General features: G+C 31.9%; 1 pseudogene; it reads right to left on the bottom strand.

The window, feature by feature from the left end:
- Positions 1–2090: 2090 nt before the first annotated feature.
- Positions 2091–6023, bottom strand: LOC120188721 (annotated as a pseudogene).
- Positions 6024–11764: the final 5741 nt, after the last annotated feature.

The following is an 11764-nucleotide window of genomic DNA, read 5'->3' as shown; positions in this document are numbered from 1 at the left end:
TACAATTCAGTGGTGTATAGTGTATGTTACCCTTAGTTTAATTACACGAATGGTGAAGACGTGGTTTTGTTAATATTTGATTAATTAAATGATTTAAAATAGATTATCTGAAATTCAAGTGGCCGCCATAGATGAGTCAAGATATGGAGATGAATGAATGACATTCTTTCCGGTCAGCATCATTCTTCAAAACCAAAACCAGAAACAACAACAAAATGGTTAATTATGCCCCGGTCCTTTTATTATTTGAACTTGAAAATTTCCTCCTCTACTTTTAGTTCTAGGAATTTAATCCCTTCATTTGTCTTAGTTTAAAAATTAAAGTTTTATTCGTAACATCAAGGAGACATCAGCTAAATAACAAAGTTGGGGTTTTGGGAATCTTGGAGTCCCAATTCGAGCATCCCACCTAGTGATGGGCATGGGACATGTCGCTCTTTTAGTCGTCAAATCTATATACTATGATATTTGGTGATGTTTTATCTGTCCTAAATCAATAAAAAGTTTGACATAAAAATTCATTTGATTATTCGATCTAAAATAAATAATTTTTTATTTAAAAATAAATAATTAAAAAAATAAAGATATTATTTTAATTATCTCTAAATATATAAATAGATATTATTATAATTATCATGAGTTAGATCATATTTGAGATTTTTTTACTTTAAACTGAATTTTATCTCAATCTCGATTTTCTAATTTTAAAATCGATTTGACATGTTTTAGATCTGATTTTTTTATAAAAAAAAACTAAAGATATAGAATTAGGTCAGATAGGTTAATCATCTCTAATCTCACCTTACGTAAACTGTGTAATTAGATATAAATTTATTTTGATTTAAATCTTATGTAATTTTAGTTAACTTATTCAAATTTAACCGAATATCGTCAACATGTTATCAATTGGATTCCAATTTTAAGACAAGAGATTAAATTAGTGGAAAAATAACAGAGAGACAAAAATTTGAAAGTTGGAAAGGTACAAGGAGTGGGAGGAGAATTGGATCCATGTCAACGCCATGAATAGACCCAACACCGAGGCTCAGGAAACGGATTTATCCTTCCTTGCATTGCCTTTGCCTTTAGGGATGAGTTGTGAATTTGGGTTTATGTATTGCGATACCCGACGCATCTTTATAATTATGCCATCCGGATCTGATCTCATATAGATAGAATGAATATGGAACCAAAGCATCTTCGAATGATCGATTATACAGGAACCAAAGCATTTTCGAAATTGTACCAAAGCATCTTCAAATTGTCAATATGAGACGAACGATCCAGAACGAAAGCACCTTCATATTGTCGATGTCAGTCGATCCAAGAGCCAAAGCATCTTCGAATTGTCGATATGAATCGATCAAGTTTAGTTGAGATTTTATTAGTGAACAGTAAGAATGAAAAAAAAATACCCGGGCCTAACTATGTTATTATTCTGAGCATGTGTACAATTACAGGAGATGTTTAGTACTGATTCTCATAGTTCTGTTCGGGGGACAATAGGTTAAATTCCTGTTGATGTCTACAGTGATAAATTCAGAAACAAGCCACTAATTGAAGGAAATCCGGATTTTTAACTTAGGAGAGCATCTGCCATCGGATGTCTATTTCACTGGCTGTCCCCCTATACCTGAGACAATAATAGACCCTACAACAAAACTTCGTAAGAAGATATCTTGCAAATTTTAACATCTATAAAGATCGAATTAGATCTCAACAAGGGGATCAGTGTTTTACTACCAGTTACAAGTTTTATCTTGGGAACAAAATTCTAATCAAGAATAATCTTATCATAGATTCCTCCATAGATTCCTCCTACAAGGATCATCCTAATAATTGATCTTTGTATCATCCGATCAAATTAATAGACTAATGGATTAGATACCTGAATTAAAAGGATCACACCCATAATGAACTTTTGTATTTACTCAATCCAGACTAGTTGACCTATAAACCAATAGTTATATAAAAAGCTGCAACTGAAAATATGCAACTAAATGGCCAAAACCTGCTATCCAAGTTTATTGATACAGAATTAGTGTACATCATAGATAGCACAGCTTCCTCATATATTGATTCAAATCATTGGCTTGGGGTTCTTTTTCTTCCCAAAAACCGAAAATCTTGTCATTGAACACTGAATAAACGAAATGAAGTTGATCTAGTCCCACAGAAAAGAAACTCGGTCACAAAAGAAACAAATATCTACATGAACATATATATATATATAATATATATGTGTGTGTGTGTGTTACACATAGGATAATTCAATAACCACGTTTAAGTTCTCTTACTTATTCCTCCAACCCAAGCCAGCGTACACAAGTTGGTATCTTTTCCACAACTGTGTCCTTAATAGTATGCTTTTCGAGGATTGTTCTGCAAGAAAATAGACCGTCATGTTTAGATCAATTCGAGGCCAAAATATTATCTACTTAAGAGTTGCACCATTGCTCGTAAAGGAACACATTAAATACCAGGGGATTTGGCCTGTATCGATAGCCAAGCATCATTCGCTTCTTGTATTGCTCATATATTCATCCTCTGGGGCCACTTCTCCAGGATTATGAGCACCGACCCCCAAATTGTTCATCTTTACATCACCAGCTATGATTGGATCTGAAATACCATTCCTGGAACTCCCTAAACCATCACCTGCAAACCATGAAGTCAAGGTATTATACTTCTTTTAGAGAGAAAAAAATGGATGAACTGCATACTAGTGATGCTCCAAGGATTCATCAAATCATTCCAGAAACACAATCAGAATGGCATATGAGCACATGATATATAAAAGAAATCAAGCATGCTTCAGTGAACTGTGGAAAAATATCGTCACATCTACTAAGCTCGCAGCATGTATAAAAGCAATCTAAAAAAACTGGTCAGGTTCACAAACCATTTTAAATTTGATGCAATACTAATAGTTCAATAATACTCCAGGGAAAAAAATGTCAGCATTTCCATCATCACTTGATTGCAAGATACAGAAAAGAATAATTGCAACGAGCATTTAAACCCTTCTTCTAGATGATTTATCTAATCTGTCGGCTCTCATGATTCCTTTTGACCAGGATTTAATATTGAGCTTCAAACACTCGGTTAACACGGTCAGGTCAGATATGTGCAAGCAAACAAAATTAAAACAGAGAAGATAAAACACCTTCTTTCCAACCCATTTTTGACAAGAGTTTATGCCCAACATTATCAGACTGGATCTTTGCTTTCTGTGCAGTCTCCTTTGCAGCTTTTTGTGCAGCAGCATCATTGCAGGCAGCCAAGAACTTTTCAAGTTCTTCCTGTGGGATATAATCACCCATATGATGACCTTTCTTTGCAGGAGCAGCTAAGCAAACAGAAAGAAGGAAATGTGTTTTAGCAGTAAGGAAAAGAAAACAGTATGTCAATGCGAACGCACAAACACACATTTCAGTCGGGACAAAGATTCACCTTGAAGGGAAGGAGGTGGCGGCATCTCATCTTTGGATTGCTTAGGCATTCTCCTCTTCTCTTCTTGAGCAGCCTTCTTCATGTAAAACTCCATCATTGCAATAGGATCGGAACCTGGTGGTGCACTGGATGAGCCTGCACCTTAGAAAAGCATGCATATAACATCAGGCAAACAAAATTGACCATTGGTAATGTCTGTTGATATCAATATACAATTAAAAGTTGATAATAATTTATGGTTGATCATATCAAATTACACTCTAGAAGGATGATTTAACAGAAAAGAAAAATGATGTATACCGTTGATAAACAGTTGTAAGTGTAGATTGGCCAAAAAGTAAAAGAACAGTTGATATTGAAACCCAATAGCTTGACAATAACACATTCAGATTATTTTAGTAAAAAATTATCAACCACTTTAAGATGGACACATTTGAAGAATTTGCAAAAAGAATGAAAAAAATTTCATTCAAAGAACTTGATAACTCTAGTCATAGAAAGCCAAGGAAAGCCAGGCTCATATTCATCCAATAAAGCAACTAACAGCAAAAATCTCATGAGTCATCACCTGCTCTTCCCACCGAATTCACTGAAGATCTAGGCTCTTCATTGTCATACAAAGCAGAAGCAGGTGTTTGATAACTTGATTGCTGTGGAATTGCCCTGATAGAGCTGTTTGCGGACTTAGAAGCTGAAATACATGTACCGCAAAGATAAAGCATAAAGCATGTCATTACACAAGGGCAATACTTTTTAAACCATATAAAACTGCCAAAAAAACTGAGTTAGAGCATACTAATCCAAGGAGTTCCTATCTAACATAATGGTAAAGGGGGAAAGTTGCTAACCACTTTGAGGAGTTTGTGGTTCCTTGTTCTCTGAAAGAGCTTTTTCCTCTTCAGCAAGCCGATATGCATAGTATTTGTAATCGGAGCAACTCTCATCAAAAAGGAATCTGAACAAATTAAAATATCAAATATGCAAAAAATGGAAGGCCAAAAGGAAAATAAACACACTCGCACAGCATATTTAACAGAAAAATATTGATGCAAAATGAACATACTTGAAAGGTGTGTCTCCAGGGTTTTTTTGACGAGTAATATGTTCAAACTGCCTTCCATTTTTGGCAACAAAACTAGCTAGTTTGTCAGCAACTTTCTTCACAGTAAGATCGCTTGGGGAAGGTGCAGCTGCATATCACTTATAAAACTGATTAATACCAAGAGCATGAAGAAGAGAATGCAAATAATTCTTGTAGCAGGCGTGACACATATTCCAAATCTTTCATTGAACATCTCTTTCCACCAATGTTGATTGCTAATTAAGATATAAGCTGCATTCAAGAGACGAGAAAAATTCAAGAATGTTTTGCCTCTCATCTACCACTTTAAGATCAGAAAAATTGGCCAGATGACTTCATAATCACAGCAGCTTATGAAGGGGACTATTTAACCTAGACATCCATTAATTGTTTCTTTATGAGAAGATAAAAGTAAGAATTTTTATCTAGACCTCTATTAAAGTCAGTAAGAATATAAACACGAGCAAAATTAACTAGTAATTCAAACATTGAAATGCCCAATCTAGTTGGAGATGTATCTGACATGCGACCTAAGCATGTAAAATCCTTGAGTACCAACTACCATCCGTCACTAACAGCAACACAATATTAAAAGAGGGGTAATTACCAACATCCACTTGTTTTGAAGCGTGTTCAGAGGCATCTGATCGATCCAATTTTAGCTTTTTAATTGGTTTGTCATCTACCAACCTTCCTGCATCCTGGTCCTCTTCATCCTCATCTGCATCCAACTTAACAGGAGGACCCACAAGCTTCGATTTCTGTTTCAGGCTGAAGGCAAGTTTGCCTCCTGCAGGACTTTGGGCAGTCTTGCGTTCTGTGGCTACTTTATTAAAGGCAATCAAAGGCTTGGGAGCTGAAGACCCTTTTACAACTTTGGGTGGTTTAGATTCCTCTAAAACTGCAGCCTTGTCTTTTTCATCCTTCTGTTGCTGAAGCTGTTTAAACCTCTCCATGAAGGAACCATCATTAACAAAAAGGCTAGATGGCACTCCTTTCTCCATTGACAAAGAGAAGCCAAACAACACATAAAACGCTATTGACAGGAAGAAGTCACTGCTCAACAAGGAAAGCTTCCAAGATATTTAGATGTTGCAGTGGTTCTTAAGGTATGTTCATTATAACAACACATAGTTCTACTATATCACATACAAGAAAGAAAACACCAAAATAAGCTCAGCAGTTAAGGAAAACGATAATAAAATTCACATAACCCACACAAAATAAATATGACATCAAAACAGGACCGATAACAGCCATCAGCTGATCAATCGGATTCTCCTAACATATAATTTAGGTTATTTTTCAAAAATATAAAACACAGCCCTAAATTGATAAAATCAACCAAAATAGATAACAAGCAAGAGCACGATAGAATCAGATCTATGAAGGACAGGCAGCGTCAGATTCGACCGGAACGAAAACCGGACGGCTGCCTTATTCGGAATAACAGAAACTTAAAAACAGGAAAAAGGTAAAAGAGAGGGGACAATACCGGCGGAGGAACGGCCGTGAGAAAATAAGAAAAATCCCAGAAGAGCTGGATGACAGACCTGAAGAGTATTATATTGTGGTTTCGAGTTCCAATCTGAGCCTTCAAATCGAAAAAATAATAGAAAATTTAACTTTTGCCGGGTAGATTTGGAGAAAAAATATTTATTGTATTTAGTATTTATATATATAAATATATATTCAGCAATACATTACATCACCACAAAAATTAATATACAAATATTTTTATTAACGTTGTTATATATGAATTTGAGTTTATTTAAATTAATGAAAATATAAAATTAAGATAAAATAAAATAAAAAAATTTCAGTTTGCTTTAATGTAAGTTTTAGGGGTACGTTTGGTTCACGGAATGTAAAATTATCAAGAGAATAAAAGATTATCAGGGAATAAGATTATTGTGAATGTTGTATTTTGTGTTTGGTTAGTTTAACAGGAATGTAAGATTACCGTGTTTGGTTAAAGGAATAAAAGATTATTTGAATGTATATTTGACCAAATTGTTCTTATTATATATTTGTTTTTTTAACAAGTTGAAAAATATTTATATATTTTTTAAAAAAAATTAAATTTATATAATTTATATAATTTTTTTTACAAAATAGAAAATATAAAAAGGTTTAATGTTTAATCATTGAACTTTATATAAAATTTTAATTATAGATTTTTTTTGTAAATCTAAAATAGTTTAAGGATAAATTTACATTCGCAGATTTTTTATTATTTAATTACATAATAATGACATTTTTAAAAAGAAAAAAAATTAAGGGTATTTTAGTCCAAAATGTCGGTAATCCAACAATACCTAAGGAAATGAAGGTATTGACATTCCCGGTAATATACCCCAAAATATTCACTATTGATAATGTAAGATTACCGGGAATGACATTCCCGGCCAACCAAACGGGAGAATGTGGATTTCATTCCCATAGGAATCTCACATTTCTCCAACCAAACACACGCTAGAAGTAATAAAATTGATTTAAACAAATTTGTATAAGTTGAGGTGTTAAGTATCTTTTAATTTTTTTTAGATTTTTATATCAGTGAAAAATAGTATATGAATAATATTATTAAGTAAAATGATTTTTTTTTGATAAAATTATACCACGCTAGAAATTTGTGTACTCATTGAGTGCTTGAATATATGATTTATATATGTGTTTTGTCGTTTTCTTTCAAACTATTTGTGCTCATGTAAATACGTGTATTAAACACATAATGCATGTATTGTTTTAAAAAAAATGAGATATATATTTTTAAATTTTGACTTATTATTTTTATTTCTTTCGTTTTCGTCCAAAAGTATGCAAGTTATGGAAAAGTTTGTCCAAAAAATCATACCACAGAGATAAAACTATGCCCTATAAATATAAAATTTAATTATTAGTTGTGTATAATCATAGGTTGTGATTTTTATACTTTATAAGTTAGTGTTAGTTGTATTTTTTTTATGTTTAAGGATAAAGTATATAAATAGTCACCGAACTTTTAGGACGCTTGCATTTTGGTCATCAAACTTTTAAAAATTGCAATATAGTCATTAAACTTTTAGTTCGTTTTCAGTAAGGTCCCTGACGTTACCTCCGTTAGTTTTATGTGACGTGGCACGTTAACCCGTCAACCCACGTCAACTCTGTCAAACCCCCTTCTTCTTCTTATTTACAATTTACACTGCAAAAAACTGCAAGACATAAAAAATAACATGGTAATAGACAAGACACTGCAAGGCAGACATTTTCAGACATTAAAGAACCAAAGCTAATATACAAGGCAATTACAAACTTCCACCATCATCCAACAAAAAAGATGCATACAAATTACAAATGATATAAAAATTTGGAAGTGATTGGTAAACTAAGTGATCACCACTCACCAGTGAAACAAAACATACGTCCACATGGGAGTAGGAAATCAACATTTCCACTTTGCATAAGCAGCAACATTCACGATTGCAAAATGCAACAAAAACATAATACAATCCAACACACGACCAAACAGAAAATGAAAACGATGAATCAGTGCAGGGTCAGTGAAGATGGAAAACTTTAAAATTCCTTACGACCTTGCCCTGTGAGGAATAAGAACTATTGTTGCAGATGTATTATTCACTGGAAAAGCTAGTAGTTATGAATTGAAAAATTCATCAATTCTCTTCTAGATAAAGAAGTGGTTTCCACTGACACAAGGCAATACTAATGCCCACTCCGTCTTTGTACCACTTCCACTGACATAAGGCAATATTGATAGAAGAAGAAGAAGGAGGGTTGACAGGATTAACGTGTCACGTTAGATAAAGCTAACTGAGATAACGTCAGAGACCTTACTGAAAACGAACTAAAAGTTCAATGATTGTATTGCAAGTTTTGAAAGTTGGGTGACCAAAATGCAAACGCTCTAAAAGTTTAGGGACTATTTATATATTTTATCCTATTTTTAATGAACAATGTTAGTTGTATTAACTAAATAAATTGTTTTTTTAAATTAATTACTGATATTTAATCTATTGATTGGCTAGTCAAATCGAGTTTTGCAAAGACTCGTTATCAGAGTGATTCTCCCAACTCAATTTACTTAATTCGTAATCGTCATAATTTGAATATGTGACATTGCTTATAGAATTTAGTGTCTTGCCTATTAGCCAACCGGTTATTAATAATAAATCACTTTTAGTTAAGCTTGAATCATAAATCTTTATTTTTATTTATACCTTAATAATACATCGCTTTAAATTTAAATTTATTTATTTACAAATCATTTATAAGTACATATAAAATACAAATTTAAAAGAATAGCACTATTGATTTTTTTTATAAAAAGAATTTAATGTTTTTACAAGGTTTTAGAAAATAATTCAATACTTGAATTATACTCAATTAAATTTTAATCTAACAAGTTAATAATAATAATAATAATTAACAGTCTGTTACGTGTCTGTCTGATTTATATTATAATGATATTAGATGTCAGATTGAACGAAGTTTCGTTAAGAATATTTAGTTTTATTTTAGCCCCATATCTTATTGTGTGTACAAAATTTAAAATTATTTTCCTCTCATCACTTATAAAATTAAAATTATTTTCATCCAACCACTAAAATGGGTCTTGAGACCCATCTAATTCCCATTATATTTCGTTATGTGATTAACTTCATATAATATATTTTTAAGTGCCTTAAATATAACGTATTTTATGAAAAGATTTGAAATATGTTTTTCTGAACTCTTATTGTATATGTAACATTATTAAAATAATCATCAATTTTTCTTTAAACAGAATATTAAATCGTCATATAATTAATTTATAAATTAAAATACAACATCAACACAAGTTTAATAAATCATAATATTAAATTTTTACGTAATATATAAATATAGACAAGACACCAATGAGGATAGATGAGTACAAGATTGAACATATCCCACTCGATGGGTTTAATTTTTGTTCACATCCTTGTTCTATTCCGCGAAATATATATCCATCATTGTTTAATTAAATGCATAATAAGATTAGGGATAACTATAAGTCAAGTTTGCAGCCAGCCCGATACGATTCGATAAAAATATCCTTTCATAAAAAAATTCATTTGATCTGAATTTAAGGTGATTTCATATGACTTAAAACTTAATTTGTCTTTTGAAAAAAAAATCGCACTGACCCGATCTAATGTATATGCATACAATTCTTAATTTTATCAATAAAAATAAGGATCAAATTGAAAAATATATATAAAGATGATTATTAAACGATTATTTCTAAATATATAAAATATAATTACATTATTTTTTTGAAAAATAAAATTAGATATTTTTCACAATAAATATAAATTTGATACGACTCAAATTTATTCTCTAAAAAATTGATTTGAATTTATTTTTTTCTAAAAAAGCTCAACGTGAGAAAAATTCGAATAAAAATCTATCGGATTTAAATCTCTAAAAAACCCGCTCCATTTATAGTCCTATATCGCATGTTACTTTGTTATTATTAGTTGTCATTATTAATTTTGGTAATATATAAATAGATCAACAAAAAGTTTAGTTATTAAAGTGAAGGGACAAAAACGAATCTAGTTGGGATGTTAAATTAGGTATATTATTTTTTTTTTTTCAAAATAAAGGACAGATCTTTGCCCAGTTGATCCGTACCCTTCACGGCCCAATACCAATCAGGTTTCGCTGTCCTTTCTTCGGCGCCAATTCGAATCTGTTAATTCATTGCGCGTTGAATTTTTGTTTGAATCGATCTGCAAAAGGTTTCGCGGGCAATTGAATTAACAATCGGAGAAACGAAGATTTCAAGTAAGTGTTTCTTGAATATACTTCTAAAAGATAAATTTTTTTGTTTATCGTTTATTGCTTAATGTTGGATTTTGGTTTCCTTCTCTCAATCATTTTTCTATATTTTTTCCCTAATTCACTGTTAAAGTTGATGGTATCCGTTGAATCTTTCGATGCGGACGATCTAGAGTTTAAGAATCTATTAAATAAAATGAAAGGATCCAATAATGATTTTTGAGGAAGGTTTAAAAATCAGAATATAACTCTTTTAGCCTATGGCTTTTGGAAGCAAATATTTTTATCATGGAAATACTCTGCCGAAAGCTTGATTAATAATGGTTAGACTGCTCTTCAGCAATACAATTTGTTTCCCTTCATTTCCATATTATTCATATTTGTGTTTCTTTTTAGAAGATAACTTGTTATTTTCCTGCTGAAAGATTAAAAAATGGTGAAGGGCACCGTTGGTGGTGGTAAGTATTTCAGCCTTCAAAGGCGGAGGTTATTTTATTTGAAGATGCTTTATTCGAATCTGTATGTTGTGTAGGTTTCAAGATTTCACTGAGTTTTGAGAGGTTCTTTAATTAAGATGTTTAGCTCTTTGCTTTGCTTTTTCTTCAAATACCAGTGTCTATTTGTATATGAGTATGGGGATATAACCCAATGAAGGCCCTTCAAATTCATGGAAGAACTTAGAAAATTTTAACATATTTGTGTTGGACAAAGCTGTATCTGACACTCACATCAAAGTCTGAGTAACATAAGTTCCATTTATAAATTGAAGTTGGAACTGATACTTCAAATTTAGCTTTACATAAGCTTTACCTTCTGCCTTTATATTGATATAAGTTTTTGTTTTCGATAACATTTATTTTCATAACTTGGAATTATGGCTCTCTCGCGCGCTCTCTGCGCTTGATAAAATTGTTGTCATAGTTCTTTGGTTAATTTTATTAAGACTGCATATACCCTTTATCGTAAACTTCAAGTAACATCATCCCTGCTGCCAGGCACAAAATGATGATCACGGATTTAACGGGCTTATTCCTCAGTTATTTACCTCACTACCAGCTCTAAATGAAACTGTTTCTTGTCTTGCACAAACAACTAATTACGATACTGGTCTTTTTTCTGATATTGTCTGTAAGTTGTCTCTCTTCATCTTGTATTTCTTCTCTCCCTTCTCCGTCTTCAATATTTATGTTGTACACAAGTCTCACTTTTTGTTCTTTTTTCCCTTTTTCTTTTCTGAGATTTAATCATTTGTCTTTGATATTTTCATGTGGAACTTGCTGATAAATCAAACTAATGGTTTTCTTCATTTCTTTTTGGCTTTTATTTCTTCTTCTCATTGATTTTACCCTTTAACTACAGATGTTTTCGTTGAAACCCTTTTGGAAATGTTGCAGTGGCTTCTTCTGCTAGAGATTCAAGTGA

Source organism: Hibiscus syriacus, unplaced genomic scaffold (genome assembly GCF_006381635.1).
Source record: "Hibiscus syriacus cultivar Baekdansim isolate YM2019G1 unplaced genomic scaffold, ASM638163v2 tig00116951_pilon, whole genome shotgun sequence".
Taxonomy (NCBI): domain Eukaryota; kingdom Viridiplantae; phylum Streptophyta; class Magnoliopsida; order Malvales; family Malvaceae; genus Hibiscus; species Hibiscus syriacus.
This window is presented reverse-complemented; position numbering and strand designations above follow the sequence as displayed.